This window comes from Carcharodon carcharias, chromosome 8, assembly GCF_017639515.1.
Source record: "Carcharodon carcharias isolate sCarCar2 chromosome 8, sCarCar2.pri, whole genome shotgun sequence".
In the NCBI taxonomy this organism is placed as follows: domain Eukaryota; kingdom Metazoa; phylum Chordata; class Chondrichthyes; order Lamniformes; family Lamnidae; genus Carcharodon; species Carcharodon carcharias.
This window is the reverse complement of record NC_054474.1, coordinates 158,728,072-158,750,319: the sequence shown is the minus strand read 5'-3', so window position 1 is coordinate 158,750,319 and position 22,248 is coordinate 158,728,072. Positions and strand designations below refer to the sequence as shown.

Sequence of the window (22,248 nt, the reverse complement as noted above, 5' to 3'; positions counted from 1 at the left end):
TGGGGGAAGGAGGGGGAGGGGTAAAGAGGGGAGGGGGGAAAGAGGGGGAAGAGGGGAAGAGGGGAGGGGGAAGAGGAGGGGAGGGGGGAAGAGGGAGGGGGAGGGGGAGGGGAAAGAGGGGGAGGGGGGAAAGAGGGGGAGAGGGGGAAAGAGGTTGAGGGGGAAAGAGGGGGAAGAGGGGGAGGGGGAAGGAGAGGGGGAAAGAGGGGGGAGGGGGAAAGAGGGGGAGGGGGAAGGGGGAGGGGGAAAGAGGGGGAAAGAGGGGGGAGGGGGAAAGAGGGGGAGGGGGAGGGAGGGGAGGGAGGGGGAGGGGGAAAGAGGGGGTAGGTGGGGGAAGGAGGGGGAGGGGGGAAAGGGGAGGGGGAAGAGGGGGAGGGGGGAAAGAGGGGGATGGGGCAGGGGGGAAAGAGGGGGAGGGGGAGGGGGGAAAGAGGGGGAGGGGGAAAGAGGGGGAGGGGGGAAAGAGAGGGAGGGGAAAGAGGGGGAGGGGGAAAGAGGGGGATGGGGAAGGGAAAGGGGGGAAAGAGGGGGAGGGGGAAAGAGGGGGAAAGGGGGAAAGAGGGGGAGGGGGGAAAGAGGGGGAGGGGAGGGGGAGGTGGGGAAAGAGGAGGAGGGGGAGGGGGGAAAGAGGAGGAGGGGGAGGGGGGAAAGAGGGGGGGGGGGAAAGAGGGGGAGGGGGGAAGAGGGGGAGGGGGGAAGAGGGGGAGTGGGGAAAGAGGTGGAGGGGGAGGGGGAAAGAGGGGGAAGAGGGGGAGGGGGAAAGAGGGGGAGGGGGTAGGGGGGAAAGAGGGGGGGAGGGGGAAAGAGGGGGCGAAAGAGGGAGAGGGGGAGGGGGAAAGAGGGGGAGGGGGAAAGAGGGGGAAAGGGGGGACGGGGGAAGGAGGAAAGAGGGGGAGGGGGAAAGAGGGGGGGAAGGAGGGGGAGGGGGAAGGAGGGGGAGGGGGAAAGAGGGAGAGGGGAGGGTGAAAGAGGGGGGAAGGAGGGGGAGGGGGAAAGAGGGGGGAAGGAGGCGGAGGGGGAAAGAGGGGGGAGGGGGTAGGGGGGAAAGAGGGGGGAGGGGGAAAGAGGGGGCGAAAGAGGGGGAGGGGGAAAGAGGGGGAAAGGGGGGAGGGGGGAAGGAGGAAAGAGGGGGAGGGGGAAAGAGGGGGGGAAGGAGGGGGAGGGGGAAGGAGGGGGAGGGGGAAGGAGGGGGAGGGGGAAAGAGGGAGAGGGGAGGGTGAAAGAGGGGGGGAAGGAGGGGGAGGGGGAAGAGGGGGGAAGGAGGCGGAGGGGGAAAGAGGGGGGAGGGGGAAAGAAGGGGGAGGGGGAAAGAGGGGGAAGGAGGGGGAGGGGTAAAGAGGGGGAGGGGGGAAAGAGGGGGGAAAGAGGGGGAGGGGGGAAGAGGGGGAGGGGGAAAGAGGGGGAGGGGGGAAAGAGGGGGGGGAGAGGGGGGGGGAAAGAGGGGGGGAAGAGGGGGAGAGGGGGGAAAGAGGGGGGAAGAGGGGGAGGGGGGAAAGAGGGGGGGAAGAGGGGGAGGCGGGAAAGAGGGGGGAAGAGGGGGAGGGGGGGAGGAGGGGGAAGAGGGGGAGGGGGGAAGAGGGGGAGGGGTGAAGGGGGGAAGAGGGGGGAGAGGGGGAGGGGGAAGAGGGGAAGAGGGGGAGGGGGAAAGAGGGGGGAGGGGGAAAGAGGGGGAGGTGGGAGGGAGGGGTAGGGGGAAAGAGGGGGGAGGGGGAGGGAGGGGGAAGAGGAGGGGGGAAGGGGGGAAGGGGAAGAGGGGGGAGGAGGAGGAGGGGGAGGGAGGAGGAGAGGGGGAGGGGAGAGAGGGGAGGGAGGGGGAGAGAGGGGGGAGAGTGGGGAGAGGGAGGGGGAGAGAGGGGGGAGGGGGAAGAGAGGGGGAGGGAGGGAGAGGAGGGAGTGGGGTGAGGGAGGGGGAGAGGGAGAGGGGGAGGGAGAGGGAGGGGAGGGGGAAGAGGGGGAGGGGGATAGGGGAGGGGGGAGAGGAGGGGTAAGGGGGAGGGGAAGAGGGGGGAGGGGGGGAGGGAGCGGGGGAGGGGGAGGGAGGCGGAGAGGGGAAGGGGGAGAAATGGGGAAGGGGAGGGGAGAGGGGGGAGAGAGGGGGAAGGGAAGGGGAGGGGGAGAGAGGGGGAAGGGGAGGGGGAGAGAGAGGGAGAGAGGAGGAAGGGGAGGGGGAGAGAAGGGGTGGGCAGGGGGGATGGGATGTGGGAGGGGGGGAGGGGAGAGGGGGGAGAGAGGGGGAAGGGAAGGGGAGGGGGAGAGAGGGGGAAGGGGAGGGGGAGAGAGGGAGAGAGGAGGAAGGGGAGGGGGAGAGAAGGGGTGGGCAGGGGGGATGGGATGTGGGAGGGGGGGAGGGGAGGAGGAGGTGGTGAGGGGGGGATGGGGGAGGAGGGAAGGGTGTAGGAAGGGGAGGAGGAGGAGGAGGAGGGGCAAGGGGGGATGAGGGGGTGAAGAGGGGGAGGGGGTGAAAAGGGGGAGGGGGATGGGAGAGGAGGGGGAGGGGCAAGGGAAGAGGGGAGGAAGTGGGAAGGGAAGAGGGGAGGAGGGGGGTTGAGGGGAGAGGAGGGGGAGGGGGAAGGGAAGAGGGGAGGAAGTGGGAAGGGAAAGGGGGAGGAGGGGGAAGGGGCAGGGGGGAGGGGAAGGAGGGGGAGGGAGGAGGGGGAGGAGGAGGACAGGGAAGGGGGAGTGATGGGTGGGGAGTAGGGGGGAGGAGAGATGGGTGGGGAGTAGGGGGGAGGAGAGATGGGTGGGGAGGAGGTGGAGCAGGAGAGGAGGGGTGATGGCGAAGGGGGAGGAGAGGGGGGAATGAGAGGAGGGGTGATGGGGAGACGGTGATGGAGAGGGGAGGGGAGGAGAGGGCAAGATAGGCAAGGTCGTGGAGATGGGGTGAGGGGAGTGGTTGCAGATGGGGGAGGGGTTGATAGGGGAGTGGAGGGGCGGACAGGGGGATGTGAGGTCTACCAGGCAAATAGGCGGGAGGGGAAGGTGAGATAGGGGGAAGTGGAGATTGGGGGAGCGGGAAATGTAGGATTGGGATGGGGGAGATGGGGAGTAGGTGGAATGGGAGATGGGAAATGGGGGAGGGGGAGATAGTAGGTGCAGGATAGATGAGGGAGATGAGGAGGGGGTGATATGGGGAGAGGGAATGGGTGCGATAGGAGCAGCCTGGGGCTCAAGTGTGGATGGATAGGGTTGGGGAATGTGTCCCAGTGGGGAAGGGGAAGGGGTGTCCCAGTGGGATAAAGGGGGGTGTTCCATTGGTGGAGGGCATGTCCCAGTGGGGTAGAATAGTTGTGTACTAGTGAAGGAAGGAGGTTTGTCTCAGTCGTGGGGGAGTGGTTGTCCCAGTGGCGAAAGAACGTTCAAGGGTATGTGTCCCAGTGGGGAAGGGGATGTGTCCCAATGGGGCAGTCCCAGTGGGGGAGGGGTTGTCTTAGTTGGCAGAGAGAGTTTCCTAATGCAGTAGGGTGTGCGTTCCAATTGGAGGAAGAGGGTGTGTCCCAGTTCGGGGTGTGTGTTTATCCCAATATGGGAGGGTGGAGGGCGTGTGTCCCAGTTGGAATAGTGAGTCTGTCCCAGTGGTGTGAGTGTCCCAGTGGGGGAAAGGAGGTGTGTCCTAGTGGGGGAGGGGTTTGTCTCAATTGGGCAGATGGGTAGGATTCTTCCTAGTTGGGGTAGGAGTATAAAAACAAAAAAACTGCGGATGCTGGAAATCCAAAACAAAAACAGAATTACCTGGAAATACTCAGCAGGTCTGGCAGCATCGGCGGAGAAGAAAAGAGTTGACGTTTCGAGTCCTCATGACCCTTCGACAGTTCTGCTGAGTTTTTCCAGGTAATTCTGTTTTTGGGTAGGAGTATGTCCCAATGGGGAAAGAGACTGTGTCCTAGTGGGAGAGGGGGAAGTGCTCCAATGGGTTGGGAAAGTGTCTCAATTGGGGAAGGGGTGTGAACTAGTGGGTGGGGAAATGTTCCAATGAGGGAGAGGGTGTGTCCCAGTGGGAGAGAGGGGGTGTGTCCCAGTGTGAGGGGGTGTGTCCCAATGGGTATGGGGTTCTTCCCAGTCGGGGAGGGGCAGTGTTGACGTGGGGGGGGGTGTCAACGGGTGCGTCTGTGTATTGATGGGCGGGGCTTGTGACACCATTTGCGCAGAATGTGGGCGTGAATCGGCGGTTTCGGTCAGGCAGGCGGCGCGTCATTCGAGATCTCCGGTGAGAGTCAACAAACCAAAAAAAAAAACCGGAGGGGGCGGGGTCAGAGTAACGGTCCGCGCGGGAGGAGAGAAAAGGGCCTGAATAACAGTTAATAGACCGCGTGCAAACACAATTACCGTGAGTAACGGTCTGCTTGGCTGATTTGGCGGCGTAAAAGGGACAAATTAACGCTTCAAAAAGCCTGTGCGCCGATGGCGCACGTGGAAGGCTGAAGAAGGGCGTCCACGCACGCGAGCTGCCTTCGGGCGGGGCCATTGGCGGAGGGTGTGAAACGCGTACGGAAAATAGAAGGGTGGAATTTCTTAATGGAGGGTGATATGGTCTGTGGGCTTTTTGTTTGTTTATTTATTTATTTGACTCAACTGAAGTGGAAAGGGGCGCGTGTACGATTGCGCGCTCTTGGAGTGCCCGGAGTACGGGCACGCGCCTGGCGGAGGCGGAGTTCTGGGTCTCGGCAACGACCCCGCCGGCGGACTGGGGAAGTGCATCTGAACCACTCAGTGAGGAACAAGATAGGTTTCTGCAGCCCCTAACACGCTAGTATTTATAGTGGACGTGACATGTATATGAGAAGCCCTCAACACAGCATTTTTTTTTCTCATATTTGGCATTCATTGTTCATCCCTTAGTGCCCTTGAGGTTGAGCTACTACAGTCCATGTGGTGTAGGTACACTCACAGGAGGGAGTTCCAGGATTTTAACCCAGTGACAGTGAAGGGATGGTGATATAGTTCCAAGTCAGGATGGTGAGTGGCTTGGAGGGCCACTTGCTGGTGGTGGTGTTCCCAAGCATCTGCTGCCCTTGGGAGAGGTCAGGTGTTTGAAAGATGCTGTCTAATGGGCCTTCGTGACTTGCTGCAGTACACCTTGTAGATGGTACACATTGTTGCCACTGTGCCTCCAGTGGTGGAGGGAGTGAATGTTTGTGAATGGTGTGCCAATCAAGCATGCTGCCTTGCCCTTGGTGCTGTTGAGTGTTGGAGCTGCCACATCCAGGCAGAGTATTCCATCACACACTCCTGCACGTTCCTAACTTCTGCCTTATAGATGTTAGACATGTTTTGAGGGGTTAGGTGGTGAGTTACTTGCTGCAGAATTCTCAGCCTCTAACCTACTCCAGCCACAGTATTTATATTGTGTTTCTGGTCAGTGGTAACTCCTCTGACCACCACCCCCCCCCCCACCTCCTCCCCCCTCCAAGGATGTTGATAGTTGGGAATTCAGTGATGGTTATGATGTTGAGTGTCAAGTTAGATTCTCTCTCATTGGCGATGGGTCAATGCCTGACATGAATTTTACTTGCCACATTGCAATTGCCAGTGAATATGAATTATAATCAAGAAAGATGGCTGGTCACTGTATTTCATAGGCTAATGTCTCCCACCTTTGATATTCATCTGATATGTTATTCACAGGGCTGTCATCCTCTGAAGAGAAGCGTGAGGATTGAGATTTGTACAGTACAGAAGGAGGCCATTCTGTCCATCAAGCCTATGTCAGCTCTATCCAATTAGTCCCATTCCCCTGTTCTTTCCATCTAGTCTATTTCAGCTCTATCCAATTAGTCCCACTCCCCTGTTCTTTCCTGGAGAGGCTGGGATCGTTCTCCTTGGAGCAGAGCAGGCAAAGACAAGGTTTATTAGAGTTGTTCAAGAAAGGTATAGAAGAAAAAGGGTGGTGGAGGCGGGTTTGATTGAGGTATTCAAAAGGGGATTAGATTGCTATCTGAAAAGAGAGACTGTGCAAGGATATGGGGATAAGGCAGATGAGTGGGACTAGAATGTGCTTTTGGAGAGCTTGTACAAATGCCTCCTCCTACACTGTAAAGATTGTGAATCTGTGAAATATTTTCCGTTGGCAGAGGGATCTGTAATCAGAGAACATAGATTTAAAATAATTGACAAAAGTGCAAGAGGGTTGGCAAGGACACATTTGACAGCGAGTTATTATGATCCGAATGCACTGCTGGAAGACATGGTGGAACAAGATTCAATAGTAAGTTTGAAAAATATTCAAAATGGAAATATTTGTAGGCCTAAGGGGCAAGGGCATGTGGGAGTGAGACTTATTGTATAGCTGTTGAAAAGGAAGAATGTGCAGGGTTACTGGGAGAAGGTGGGGGAATGGCACTAGGTACATTGCTCATTTGGAGAGCTGGTGCATACATGATGGGCTGAATGGCCTTCTGTGCTGTGTATTCTGTAGTTATTTTGCAAAGAGCTGGCAGAAGGGCTGAATAGGCCAAAAAGCCTGTGCTGTATGATTCTATGATATGGTGCCTTCTAACCAGTCTTGGCTCAGTTGTAGTGCAATAGCTGCTGAGTTACAAGGTTAGGTGTTCAAGCTCCTGCTCCAGCTATCTAAGAACATAATTTAAGCTGACATTTCAGTGCAGTACTGTTGGAAGTGACACATTTCTGAATGAGATGGTAAAGCAAGATTTCATCCCTAGTCTATGCTGGTTTATCCTCAGCCCCAGCATTAGGGAGCATAAAGTTATTTGGGTTCCTACTCTTGACTGCTGTTCAGTGATCTTTGCTGGAAAATGCATGTATATGATTAGCTATCATACGCAATTGTCAAATGGCCCATTCACACTCTTTGTTAAGGCTCAGACATGGAGATTGGCCACTAGCTCAATATGACCAACATCAATTGACATGTTTCCTAACAGGGAGCCCACATCCTCAGGATGGACAAGAAAAATCACAAAGGTAAAGATATAACTTATTTTCAGTTGCATGAGAAGGTGGTTTAATGTATTGGTTCTGATGCAGTGTGTCTCATTTGCTTAGCCGACAAACAAGATACTGGATTTCCCCAGTGTCGTCAACACAAAAAATCCAATAAAAGCACTCCTAAATCATGAGAAGAAAGAAAAATTAACAAATTAAATAATATTATTTCCCATTTCTACGACACACTCCAGCCTCTGCAGTGGCCATCTGTTGCAGAAGGCCTCGAGCAATTCGACAGATGCCCCATGCTCTTTCTCCAGGTTATGGGTACACTCCATACAGTATATTGAAAACTTCTAACTTTAAGTATTTGAACATTTGTAATTCATGCTTTACATCCACAAGACTATTGGAAGGGATGTTGTGTGAATTCATGCTGAAAATCAACTTAATCTCCCAGTCCTGCACAAAATCTAGTGACCCCCAGTGAAGGTTCGTAAGTGTGGAAATCTACTGGGCACAGTATCAGGTTTGACAATTCTACCCAGTAATCTAACAACCTGCCAGCGTTCAGCCTCTAGGCTCTGTGATGCAAGAAGGTGGCTGTTGTCCATGGAATTGTTCTCCAGCATCCATGGAATTGTTCTCCATCAAGAGTCAGCAGTTTGAAGAAGGGAGGGAAGAAAATTGGCAAAAGAAAGAAAAATGACTATTATGTAGTGTTGCCATCACAACCTTTCAGTAAAAATATTATTATAAAATAAAGGTTGAATGATAACATTTTCAGTGGAAATAATGTTTCCATGTTCAAATGATAAATTGTCAGGCTTTACTGCTAAAGTGCAATGTTGTGAGAACCTTGTTGTGGTGACTGCTCATATTCATTCCTTATCATCCATTATTCCTCATTTAATATTTGGGTTGCAGGCTATCTATCAAAGGCTCAATCTTAAAAGTAACATACTGCAGATGCTGGGAATCTGATATAAAAACAGACCTCAGGATTTCAAGAAGATATAATAATTTTCATAATGTTATTGGAATTTATTGTAGAGTAATAGTGGGGTCTGTGTCTACGGGTCTGTATGTGTGTGGGGGACTTAATTGAATTAAAGAAAGCTGGTCTGAAGGTTTTAATATATCAGAAGATAAGCTAGGTTTGATATATAAAGTATGTGAACATGGGTGAAGTTTTAGAATGTGAAGTGCAAAGGGAACATTTGCATTTTTAAATAAATTAGACTGGCTTGAATTCAAGAGCGGGTGAAATGCTTCACTTAGCCAGAAGAAGTTAAGAAACGGTGTGTTTATTTTTCCCAAAGATTACTGGTATAATTGGTACTATGATAGATTTATTAGAGAGGTAAAGTCCAAAGACATAGTGAAACCATGGGAATTTGCATTCAAAGAGGAAAATATGTATAAAGGAAAGAAAGCTGTGTGCAAGAGAAGGCATTTTAGGATCTAACACAAGCGTGAAAAGCCTCCAGCATCTAAGCTTCAAGCTGCTGTCTACAATGAACCAAAGACGAGAAAAACTCACATTGAATTCGACTGTTCAGGGTATTGTGTGTTGCAATGCCCGAGTCTGTTAAAATGTATTTTGTTTTTACTGTTGCCTTAACGGAGTTGTAATTGGGAGTTAGATTAATTAGGGGAGTTAGAAGTTGTAGTAACTTGTAGACCTATGTACGTGCTTAAAATAATTTCTTCTATTAATATTATTAAATGCCCCCCCCCCCCCCCAAAATGTAAGGCTATCTTACCTTCATGCCACTATCAGTGCCTTTTTTAGGCTTTAACACCACCATTAACATTCCCTTTGCCTTGTATCCATGATATTTTGTCAATCTCTCCTGAGCTCTCACCGATCCATGAACTTCTAGTTTGCTCCACCCCCTCGTAACCGGTATAAAATCCATCACATATCTACCTCTCTTCAGCTCTGAAGAGGAGTCATACGGACTCAAAATGTTTCTTCTGTTTCTCTCTCCAAGGATGCTGCCAGACTTGCTGTGTTTTTCCAGCATTTTCTGTTTTTATTGTAGGCTCAAACTTGCTTGTGCAACCAACACCCTAATAGGAACATGCAAAAATTATGTCCAACTGAGCATAATATTGAGCCACTGGCAAGCAATGACAATCTAAGTAATAGCATATCAGTTTTAAAAACAAAATTGCATTAAGCACTAAGTACAAAAAAATCGTGGGACTGAAATTCAGGAAGCCTGGACCAGGGAGACATTCTGCATTATCCCTGCAGAGATCGTTCTCCCAGATCTAGCTGAGCTCCCAAGTTTAGATCACCTCGATTCTTGTCATTTTCCAGGCATTTGCTGGGATCTATTGTAATTTCAATACTAGACTTTCTCAAAATATGTTTGGAAATGATGTGTGGTCTGGCTGGTGGGGTGGGTACAAAGCGTGAGGGAAAATAACAAAAAAAATGTATTTTGGCCAGGTTGCTTCTCTCGTCCTGACATTTAATTTTCTATGTACATTCTTTGACTAGCTCAGTGCCACACCCACTGAATTAAGGAGTGGAAAGAATAAATGTATATTTAAAAACAGATGTGGGAAATACCAGCCAGTTTGCTTGGAGAGCCCCTGAAAACAAGATAACCCCTTATTGCTCACCATGAAACTCACCAACCCCAAGCAACTTAACCATAAATATTCAGGGCCCCTTTTCAGTATACCCAAAACAATTTCACTCAAGGCCAAACAAGCCACCAACCTCTTCCCCTCACAACCCACATAGTTCACAGTACAAGTCAAAAACCTGAAACTCCCTTCCTAATCATCAGATGGACTGCAATGTTTCAAGAAGGCAGTTCACCATCACCACCTCAAGGGCAATTATGAATGGACAATAAATTCTGGCCTTGCCAACAATGCTCATATACCATGAAAGATTAAAAAAAGTAGCCTGATGTGACAATGCGTTCCTCCCAATGATACTAGATGAGAATGTGCTATGTCTTAATTTAACCAAAAATATAATGCTCTCAAAATATCGGTGTGAATGCATCGTTAATTGCACAATGCCTTCATAAAGTATGAGGGTACATGTATCAGGATAATAGCTTCATGAATTGTGTATGTACATTCTTGAGAACCCAATAAAAGATTTATTCAATAAAATGTTGAATGATGTTTTAAGATTGTATTGTATAAAGTCAAAAAATTGTTAAAGTTATTGGCTTTCCTTTTACAGTTCCTTAATTCATTCAGAATTTATTTTCTTTCATGTTAAGTGATTTAAAAAATCCTCTTTGCACTGTTTCAACCATGTTTGGTTTGTACCATGTTTTGGCAGAGAAGTTGGTGAGATGACCTGCTTCCCAGATACCTGTTTGTGCAACTGAACAATGCCCTGTGTGAGAGAATTATATACCATAGCTATCGCTCTGACTTTGCCTTCCTCCCTGCAGTAGCTTCCTGTCTGTGGTACACTCAGGGAAGGTGGAAGTTGTGGCGGAAGAATAACTGGGAAACGTTTACGTGGTTTGTTACCCCAGAGTAACCTTGTTCCTTTACCTAATTGTCACGTTCTGCACCCCTGTGGGCGTATCTTTATAACTTAATCACCTCTTGCTCAATTTTACATGGGTGAACTAATTAGAAGCTGATAATATCGTGAAACTTCATTCCACTGACATCATGACTTGAGTCAGTGCATTGAGAGTGTTACCTGTTCAAAATGTTATTGAAGGATGACCACTGTTGCCAATCTGCTTCTAAGATGTAAAAACTAAAACAGCATAGAAGAGTTGCCATGGGACACCCGTAAATATACCAAGCTGCATGTATTCCCTTTAAAACGATTAAGATTATGGAGCATTTCAGGATTATGTACCTATTTAAGGAACAACTGCTTTATACTTAGTTATTGAATTGACAGTCACTTACTGAAAGTATTGGATGTCTCAGTTGAATCAAAACAGATGGTCAAAGAGATAGTGAATAGACAAATTGTTCATTCAACAGGGAATAGTGAAGATCAAATACCAGAGAAATCAGCATGTGGAAAATCAGTGGAATTTCTTCCATATCTAAGCTCTTTGAAGAATATTAATATAGTGCTATCAAGCCTACAGCACAAAATCGGTGCAGCTGGCTGATGTTGGTGTTTATAATTCGCATGAGCCTCCTCCCACCCTTTTAATCCGACCAGCATATATTTCTATTTGCTTCTCCTTAATGTGCTTATCTAACTTACCCTCAAATGAATCTATGCTATTTGCTCCAACTGTTCCTTGTAGGAGGTGGTGTAGTGGTATTGTCACTGGACTAGAGACCCAGGGTAATGCTCTGGGGACCCGAGTTTGAATCCCACCATGGCGGATGGTGAAATTTGAATTCATTAAAAATCTGGAATTAAAAGTCTGATGATGACCACAAAATTAATGTTGTTTGTCAGAAAAACCCAACTGGTTCATTAACGTCCTTTAAGGAAAGAAATTTGCTCTCTTTACCAGGTCTGGCCTACATATGACTCCAGACCTACATTGTCTTAAATGCCCTCTGAACTGGCATTTAGGGATGGGTAATAAGTGCTAGCTGAGCCAATGGTGCCCACATCCCAAGAACAAATTTTAAAAAAAAAGTGTTCTGCATTCTTTGCCATCTCTGGGTAAATAATTTTATCCTGACTTCTCTATTGGATTTATTAGTGACTTATATCTATGATCTCTAGTTTTGGTCTCCCCTGCAATTGGAAATTTTTTTTCCACTTCCTATGCTATCAAATTCTTAACATAAAGATCACCCCTCAGCCTTCTCCCTTCTAGAGAAAGGAGCCCCAGCCTGTTCAGTTTTCCTAACAGTTAATTCTTCTATCATCCCTGTAAATCTTTTTTCTTTTCATTAAGTGAAGACTAAAATTGTGCACAGTGCCCCAAATGTGCTCTAACCAAGATTCTATATAAATGTAAGATGTCTTCCTTGCTTTTCAATTCCATCCCTCTGGAAATTAATCTCTGCTTTGTTTGGTGTTTTTATGACTTTATTAACCTACTTTGCTACATTTAGTGATTTGTACGTAGTATCCTTAGATCCCCTTGGTCCTCTGTCTCATTTAGTCTCTTAAGTTGTGTAACTGATCTGCCCTGTATTGCTTAGGTTGCTTTATACAAGTTCTTATCCAGAATTTTCTCACATCTACAAGATAGAATTGTACTGGGAGCAAAGGAAAATCAATATTAAATACATTCTGCTGCCTATTTCCTTTGACCGTTTCCACCATCCAAGCCTCTCCATGCTCATCTTCCCTTATTCTTATCATCCATCTTCAACTTTACTATCACAAAATTTATCTCCCTCATTAAAATCTACCAACTGTACCATTGAACTTTTAATGTCCCAGATCCTGATCACCCAACTTTCCCCATCCCTGTCCTGATGGTCACTGATATCATCAGTCTGTTCTTATCCTCTGATTCAGACTCTAAACCTTTTAAAATGGTTGCCATAATTTTCTACTAAAAGACTTCAAATCCTCTATTCTTTTCAACAATTGCTTCATATCCAACCTTCCATTGACTCATAGATAAGTCATGGTGCAGAAAGAGTCCTTTCTGCCCATTGTGTCTGTGCCAGCCAAAAAAGATAAACTAGCTTCTTTCAAGTGAAGCAGCATTTCACTTGCATTTCCCCCAACTTAGTCTACTGCATTCGTTGCTCCCAATGTGGTCTCCTCTACATTGGAGAGACCAAACGTAAACTGGGCGACCGCTTTGCAGAACACCTGCAGTCTGTCCGCAAGAATGACCCAAACCTCCCTGTTGCTTGCCATTTTAACACTCCACCCTGCTCTCTTGCCCACATGTCTGTCCTTGGCTTGCTGCATTGTTCCAGTGAAGCCCAACGCAAACTGGGGGAACAACACCTCATTTTCCGACTAGGGACTTTACAGCCTTCCAGACTGAATATTGAATTCAACAACTTTAGGTCGTGAGCTCCCTCCCCCATCCCCACCCCCTTTCTGTTTCCCCCTTCCCTTTTTTTTTCTTCCAATAAATTATAAAGATTTTCCTTTTCCCACCTATTTCCATTATATAAATAAATAAATAAATAAAAACCCCACCAGAACTATACCTTGAGTGCCCTACCATCCATTCTTAATTAGCACATTCATTTAGATAATATCACCAACTTTAACTTTAACACCTATGTGTTCTATTGTACTATTGTCATTGACATCTTTTGATGATCTGCTTCTATCACTGCTTGTTTGACCCTACAACCACAGCCCCCCCCCCCTCCACCTCTCTGTCTCTCTATCTCTCCGCCCCCCACACACACACCTTAAACCAGCTTATATTTCAACTCTTTCTTGGACTCGAACTCAAGTTCTGTCGAAGGGTCATGAGGACTCGAAACGTCAACTCTTTTCTTCTCCGCCGATGCTGCCAGACCTGCTGAGTTTTTCCAGGTAATTCTGTTTTTGTTTTGGATTTCCAGCATCCGCAGTTTTTTTGTTTTTATCTAAGATAAACTAGCTGCTCATTTAAACTGGAGGAACGACACCTCATCTTATGACTAGGCACTTTACCGCCTTCCAGACTGAATATTGAATTCAACAACTTTAGGTCTTGAGCTCCCTCCTCCATCCCCACCCCCTTTCTGTTTCTTCCCCCTTCCTTTTGTTTTTTCCAATAAATTATATAGATTTTTCTTTTCCCACCTATTTCCATTATTTTTAAATATTTTTAAATCTTTTATGCTCCCCCACCCCCACTAGAGCTATACCTTGAGTGCCCTACCATCTATTCTTAATTAGCACATTCGTTTAGATAATATCACCAACTTTAACTTTAACACCTATGTGTTCTTTTGTTCTGTTGTCCGTGACATCTTTTGATGATCTGCTTCTATCACTGCTTGTTTGTGTCTACAACCACACTAACCCCCACCACTTCTCTCCCCCCCCCACACACCTTAAACCAGCTTATATTTCACCCCTTTCTTGGATTCACTCAAGTTCTGTCGAAGGGTCATGAGGACTCGAAACGTCAACTCTTTTCTTCTCCGCCGATGCTGCCAGACCTGCTGAGTTTTTCCAGGTAATTCTGTTTTTGTTTTGGATTTCCAGCATCCGCAGTTTTTTTGTTTTTATCTCTGTGTTTAATTGACTGCTACTGCTCTTCAAGAAATACCTCCCTCCTTGAAGAAGTTCTGTTCGTCTCTGCGACAAGATTTCCGTATCTCTCTTTTGCCTTGCTCACCTTCATTGCTTTCCATTTCTCTCCTGGTGTTTGACAAGGTATTTACTAAAACCCGCTTTCACAGCCATATCTCCTTTCTCAGTGACTGTCTCCGTCTCCGACTTACCCCATGTGGATTTCAACTGAAATTCCACCCCTCGTGTTTTGAACCCACCCAGGATTACAGCTATCTCCAGCACATAAAACGTTTCTCGGACTGCTGTTCCCGTCACATTCTGAGATCCACACTCAGTGCCATGCGCCGCCATATGAACACACTCGACCTCTCCCTCCAGCAGCACCGCCGTACCCTTTTTCAAAGCTGCGCGTGCCCCCAGTTTCATTTTATTCTTCATCTCATCCGACGCCTCAACAAGAAAATTTTTCTCTCAAGTGCTAAGGAACGCAAGCTCCAACAACGCATCGACACCAACACCCATCTAGGACCCTCCACCCCTGCCTGTCCCTCCGTCCCCACCCCATCTTCCAATCCCAACCCCAGCCGTGTATTCACTATACCCCCTGACCTTCCCCTCTCCGATGCTGAATGTTCAGTGCTCAGCAAAGGACTTAGTTTCATACACTTACGCCCTCACCTCAATGAATTTCGGGCTCGGCATGATGCTGAACTCTTCTTCCGCCGTCTTCGTCACCGGGCTCACTTCTTTGGGCAGGAGTCCTCTCCCCGTTCAATGGATCCTTTCACCCACCTCCAATATTCTCCCTCCACCTGGACCCCTCCCTCTGGATTCTTACCTTCTCTTGATCTTTTCATTGAGAACTGTCGGCGCGACATTAGTCGTCTCAATTTCTCTGCTCCTCTCACCCATTCTCATCTTTCTCTCTTTGAACTTACTGCACTCCATTCTCTCAGGTCCAACCCTGACATTGTCATCAAACCCGCTGACAAGGGTGGTGCTGTTGTCTGGCGCACTGCCTCGCGGAGGTGAGCGTCAACTCGCAGACACTTCCTCCTACCTCTCCCTGGACCATGACCCCACCACTGAACATCAAGCCATTGTTTCTAGGACTGTCACTGACCTCATTTCCTCTGGGGATCTTCCTCCCACAGCTTCCAACCTGATAGTCGCCCAACCTCGGATGGCCTGCTTCTACCTCCTACCCAAAATCCACAAACAGAACTGTCCTGGTAGTCCGATCGTCTCAGCTTGCCCCTGCCCCACAGAACTCATTTCTCGTTATCTTGACTCCCTTCTCTCTCCCCTTGTCCAGTCCCTTCCTACCTACATCCGTGATTCCTCTGACACCTTACGTCACATCAACAATTTCCAGTTCCCTGGCCCCAACCGCTTCCTCTTCACCATGGACGTCCAATCCCTCTACACCTCCATCCCCCACCAGGATGGTCTGAGGGCCCTTAGCTTCTTCCTTGAACAGAGGCCCGAACAATCCACATCCACCACTACTCTCCTCCGTCTGGCAGAACTTGTTCTCACACTGAACAATTTCTCCTTAAACTTCTCTCACTTCCTCCAAATAAAAGGGGTGGCTATGGGTACCCACATGGGCCTCAGTTATGCCTGTTTCTTTATGGGGTATGTGGAACATTCCTTGTTCCAGTCCTACTTCGGCCCCCTTCCACAACTCTTTCTCTGGTACATCGATGATTACTTCGGTGCTGCTTCATGCTCTCGTCAGGACTTGGAAAAATTTATTAATTTTGCTTCCAGTCTCCACCCCTCCATCATTTTCACGTGGTCCATCTCTGACACTTCCCTTCCCTTCCTTGACCTCTCTGTCTCAATCTCTGGTGATAGACTGTCCACCAATATCCATTACAAACTTACCGACTCTCACAGCTACCTTGACTACAGCTCCTCACACCCCGCTTCCTGTAAGGACTCCATCCCATTCTCTCAGTTCCTTCGCCTCCGTTGCATCTGTTCTGATGATGCAACCTTCAAAAACAGTTCCTCTGACATGTCCTCCTTCTTCCTTCACCGAGGTTTTCCACCCACGGTCGTTGACAGAGCCCTCAACCGTGTCCGGTCCATCTCCCGCGCATCCGCCCTCACGCCTTCTCCTCCCTCCCAGAAACATGATAGGGTCCCCCTTGACCTCACTTATCACCCCACCAGCCTCCGCATTCAAAGGATCATCCTCCACCAACTCCAGCATGCTGCCACCACCAAACACATCTTCCCTTCATCCCCTCTGTCGGCATTCTGTAGGGATCATTCCCTCCGGGACACCCTGGTCCACTCCTCCATCACCCCCTACTCCTCAACCCCCTCCTATGGCACCACCCCATGCCCACGCAAAAGATGTAACACCTGCCCCTTCACTTCCTCTCTCCTCACCGTCCAAGGGCCCAAATACTCCTTTCAAGTGAAGCAGCATTTCACTTGCATTTCCCCCAACTTAGTCTACTGCATTCGTTGCTCCCAATGTGGTCTCCTCTACATTGGAGAGACCAAACGTAAACTGGGCGACCGCTTTGCAGAACACCTGCGGTCTGTCCGCAAGAATGACCCAAACCTCCCTGTTGCTTGCCATTTTAACACTCCACCCTGCTCTCTTGCCCACATGTCTGTCCTTGGCTTGCTGCATTGTTCCAGTGAAGCCCAACGCAAACTGGAGGAACAACACCTCATCTTCCGACTAGGCACTTTACAGCCTTCTGGACTGAATATTGAATTCAACAACTTTAGGTCTTGAGCTCCATCCCCACCCCCTTTCTGTTTCTTCCCCCTTTTTGTTTTTTCCAATAAATTATATAGATTTTTCTTTTCCCACCTATTTCCAAAATTTTTAAATATTTTTAAATCTTTTATGCTCCCCCCACTCCCACCCCCACTAGAGCTATACCTTGAGTGCCCTACCATCCATTCTTAATTAGCACATTTGTTTAGATAATATCACCAACTTTAACACCTATGTGTTCTTTTGTTCTGTTGTCTGTGACATCTTTTGATGATGTGCTTCTATCACTGCTTGTTTGTGCCTACAACCACACTAACCCCCTCCACTTCTCTCCTCCCACCCAAACCCCCCACCCCCCCCACACACACCTTAAACCAGCTTATATTTCACCCCTTTCTTGGATTCACTCAAGTTCTGTCGAAGGGTCATGAGGACTCGAAACATCAACTTTTTTCTTCTCCGCCGATGCTGCCAGACCTGCTGAGTTTTTGCTCATTTTAATCCCATTTTCAAGCACTTGGTCCATAGCGTGGCAGGTTACAGCACTTCCGGTGCATATCCAGGCACCTTTTGAATGAGTTGAGCATTTCAGCCTTAACCACCAATTCAGGCAGTGAATTCCAGGAGCCCACCAACCCCTGGATGAAAATGTTTTTCCTCATGTCCACTCTAATCCTTTCACCAGTTACCTTAAATGCATGCGCTGCCACCCCCCTGTAATTGACCCCTCAGCTAGGGGAATTAAGTCTTTCCTGTCTACCCTATCTAGGCCCCTTATAATTTTGTATACCACATTTAGGTCACTCCTTGGCCTCTATTCTAAGGAAAACAGGCCTATCCTAATCATTCTTCCCTCATGGCAACATTCTTGTAAATCTCCTCTGTACTCTCTGCAGAGCAATTATATCTTTCCTGTAATGTGGTGACCAGAATTACACACAAAATTTCAGCTGTGGCCTAACTAGTGGCCATAGTTTTTACCTTTGGTGGGCAGGTGGCCAAACTCTGCCACCAAAACGGGGCCCGCTGCCGTTTTGAGTGGGCGGGCCAATTAAGGCCTGCCCAGCAGCCTGCCCGACAGGAAGCGCTATGTGCTTCCTGTGCGGGGGTTGGAGGGATTCCCCATCTGTCAAAGTGCACTCCTTTGTGCATGTGAAAGGTTTTATACCGTTTCATACAGTTCCAGCATTACATCCCTGCTTTTGTTTTCTCAACCTCGTCCAGTAAAGGAAAGCATTCCATGTGCTTTCTTTACTACTATATCCACGTGTCCTGCCACCTTTAGGGACCCGTGGACATGCACTCGCCACCCTCCACTGTATTCCATGGGATCTCACTTTTCTGGCCAGTCTGCCATGTGGGAGGTCAAATGCCATACTAAAATCCATGTAGACAACATCCACTGCAATACCCTCATCATTCCTCCTTGCTACTTCCTCAAAAAATTTGATTAAGTTAGTGAGACACCATCTTACCCTAACAAAACCATGCTGACTATCCCTGACCAATCCTTGCCTTTTTAAGTGACAGTTTATTCTGCTTCTCAGAATTGATTCCAATAATTTTCTCACCATCAAAGCCAGACTGATTGACCTATAATTTTCTGGCCTATCCCATGCACCCTTTTTAAGTAATGGTACAACATTCGCAGACCTCCAATCCTCTGGCACATCATCTGTATCTAGTGAGGATTCTATAATCCTGTAGCATCTCATTTGCAATTTTCTGCTTTTGAATTTGTTGTCAATGTCAGTCTGGGCCCAAATCCAGCGCCTGAACCTGAAGGCCTGTTGAGCCTGACAACTCTTTTGTTGAGCAATCCAATTGGTCCCTTTCCCGTGCACTTTCTTATAAGTCCTGCATTGCTTTTACCATTCAATTATTTATCCAGTTTCCTTTTGAAAGTTATTGAATCTGCTTCCACTGATTTTTCTGCATTCTGAATCAAAACTCGTTATGCAAAAAAAAACTCGAAGAGTCATACGGACTCAAAACGTTAACTCTTCTTCCTCTCCACGGATGATGTCAGACCTGCTGAGTTTTTCCAGTTATATTTGTTTTTGTTTCATCCTCCCTCTGGTTCTTTTGCCAATCATCTTAAATCCATGTCCTCTTGCTTGAAACATTTCTGTCAGGAACAGTTTCTCTTTTACTCAAATTATTTATAACTTTGCAGACTTATCAATTCTTCCCTAACCTTCTCTGCTCTTAGAACCACATAGTTTTGTCAGCCTTTATGTAAATTCAAAAAAAAGTCACCTGAAGGAAAAAACAGTTCAAAATTTCCAAATCCTAATACAAAATCCATATAGAGACTAAGTTTCACGATGTCAACCAGGCAACGTCTATTCACAGGCGCGATCCAACTACTGATGGGCACTGGGGCTTTGATATGCTCCATTTCCAACCTCTGCCAATTCACCCCTCTTCACACAGCCTAGAGATCCCCGATTCCTCCAGGGACACCATTTCCTGGGGACAGCCCAGTTTAGTGAGGGCACCAGACCGGCATAATCCACAGCAGCCCAGAACTCCTGGCCTCAAGCAATCCGATAGCCTCAGCCTCCGAGTTACTGGATTATAGGCGCCCGTCCAAAAATCCATATACTGGCGCCAGTAATACTTGAGTTTGACTTTAAGGTATACAGGACCAGTTCAGACCAGTTTTACTGGCACCCTTAATTTCCAAGTTTTACTGTTTTTTCCTTATAAGTGCAAGTTCTTTATTAGTTTATTCTTAGCACATGCAATTAAATATTGTGGATGCTGAAAACCTGCAATAAAAGCAACAAATGCTGGAAATGTTCAGCAGGTCATAGCAGCTGTGGAAAGGAAAAAAACTGGATGTTTCAGGTGGAGAGAACCTCTATGTGCCTGGAACATGGTATCGGTGCTTTTTTTTTAAAGTATAGAAGAGCCTTAAATAAAAACAAAAAACTGCGGATGCTGGAAATCCAAAACAAAAACAGAATTACCTGGAAAAACTCAGCAGGTCTGGCAGCATCAGCGGAGAAGAAAAGAGTTGACGTTTCGAGTCCTCATGACCCTTCGACAGAACTGATTGAATCTAAGGAGAGGGGTGAAATGTAAGCTGGTTTAAGGGAGGGGGGGTGGTTGGTGTGGTTGTAGGGACAAGCAAGCAGTGATAGGAGCAGATAATCAAAAGATGTCACAGACAAAACAAAAGAACACAGGCGTTGAAGGTGGTGGTATCATCTAAACGAATGTGCTAATTAAGAATGGATGGTAGGTCACTCGAAAGAGTTACAACTTTAGTGGGGGTGGGGTGGAAAGGCTATCGGGGCATAAAAGATTTAAAAATAATGGAAATAGGTGGGAAAAGAAAAATCTATATAAATTATTGGAAGAAACAAAAGGAAGGGGGAAGAAACAGAAAGGGGGTGGGGATGGAGGAGGGAGTTCAAGATCTAAAGTTGTTGAATTCAATATTCAGTCCGGAAGGCTGTAAAGTGACTAGTCGGAAGATGAGGTGCTGTTCCTCCAGTTTGTGTTGGGCTTCACTGGAACAATGCAGCAAGCCAAGGACAGACGTGGGCAAGAGAGCAGGGTGGAGTGTTAAAATGGCAAGCAACAGGGAGGTTTGCGTCATTCTTGTGGACAGACCGCAGGTGTTCTGCAAAGCGGTCGCCCAGTTTATGTTTGGACTCTACAATGTAGAGTTGCAATGGGAGCAACGAATGCAGTAGACTAAGTTGGGGGAAATGCAAGTGAAATGCTGCTTCATTTGAAAGGAGTGTTTGGGCCCTTGGACAGTGAGGAGAGAGGAAGCGAAGGGGCAGGTGTTGCATCTTTTGCGTGGGCATGGGGTGGTGCCATAGGTAGGGGTTAAGGAGTAGGGGGTGATGGAGGAGTGGACCAGGGTGTCCTGGAGGGAACGATCCCTACGGAATGCCACTGGGGGAGTGAAGGGAAGATGTGTTTGGTGGTGGCATCATGCTGGAGTTGGCGGAAATGGCGGAGAATGATCCTTTGAATGCGGAGGCTGGTGGGGTGATAAGTGAGGACAAGGGGGACCCTATCATGTTTCTGGGAGGGAGGAGAAGGCGTGAGGGCGGATGCGCGGGAGATGGGCTGGACACGGTTGAGGGCCCTGTCAACGACCATGGGTGGAAAACCTCGGTGAAGGAAGATGGAGGACATGTCAGAGGAACTGTTTTTGAAGGTAGCATCATCAGAACAGATGCAACGGAGGTGAAGGAACTGAGACAATGGGTTGGAGTCCTTACAGGAAGCGGAGTGTGAGGAGCTGTAGTCGAGATAGCTGTGGGAGTCGGTAGGCTTGTAATGGATATTGGTGGACAGTCTATCACCAAAGATTGAGACAGAGAGGTCAAGGAAGGGAAGGGAAGTGTCAGAGCTGGACCATGTGAAAATGATGGAGGGGTGGAGATTGGAAGCAAAATTAATAAATTTTTCCAAGTCCCGACGAGAGCATGAAGCAGCACCGAAGTAATCATCGATGTACCAGAGAAAGAGTTGTGGAAGGGGGCCGGAATAGGACTGGAACAAGGAATATTCCACATACCCCATAAAGAGATAGGCATAGCTGGGGCCCATGCGGGTACCCATAGCCACACCTTTTATTTGGAGGAAGTGAGAGGAGTTGAAGGAGAAATTGTTCAGTGTGAGAACAAGTTGAGCCAGACGGAGGAGAGTAGTGTGGATGGGGATTGTTCGGGCCTTTGTTCGAGGAAGAAGCTAAGGGCCCTCAGACCATCCTTGTGCATTCGTTGCTCCCAACGCGGTCTCCTCTACATTGGCGAGACCAAACATAAACTGGGCGACCACTTTGCAGAACACCTGCAGTCTGTCCGCAAGAATGACCCAAACCTCCCTGTTGCTTGCCATTTTAACACTCCACCCTGCTCTCTTGCCCACGTCTGTCCTTGGCTTGCTGCATTGTTCCAGTGAAGCCCAACACAAACTGGAGGAACAACACCTCATCTTCTGACTAGGCACTTCACAGCCTTACGGACTGAATATTGAATTCAACAACTTTAGGTCTTGAACTCCCAACCTCCATCCCCACCCCCTTTCTGTTTCTTCCTTCTTCCTTTTGTTTTTTTCCAATAGTTTATATAGATTTTTCTTTTCCCACCTATTTCCATTATTTTTAAATCTTTTATCCCCTGCTAGCCTGTTGCTATCCTTCAACAAAAACAAAAATAGCTGGAAAAACTCAGCAGGTGTGATAGCATCTGTTGACGCTTCAAGTCCGTATGACTCTTCATCAGAAGAGTTAAGTCGTCCTTAATGTTCTTTGTGGACTCCTGGACCTTCTGGAATTCCCTTGCGGGTTTACTTGCTTATTGTTACTGGCCCCCCACAGGGACCTGCGTCAGCTTCTGGATCGCTGGTGCTCGGGCCGCCATCGTGATGGCGTCATGACGTCCTGCTACGTTGACGCTGTTGCTGGTTGCCATGGCTCCCAGTGACCTCTGACTTCAAAAGCTCATCCGGATGTTGACGT

The 22,248-nt window shown here is 48.1% G+C and overlaps 1 long non-coding RNA gene across 1 annotated transcript; it reads left to right on the top strand.

The window, feature by feature from the left end:
* The first annotated feature begins 4,128 nt into the window (after positions 1-4,128).
* Positions 4,129-10,029, top strand: LOC121280698. Its single transcript, XR_005943691.1, has 3 exons — positions 4,129-4,204; positions 6,882-6,921; positions 7,003-10,029. It is a non-coding gene; the product is annotated as an uncharacterized LOC121280698 (long non-coding RNA).
* The last annotated feature ends 12,219 nt before the right edge of the window (positions 10,030-22,248 follow it).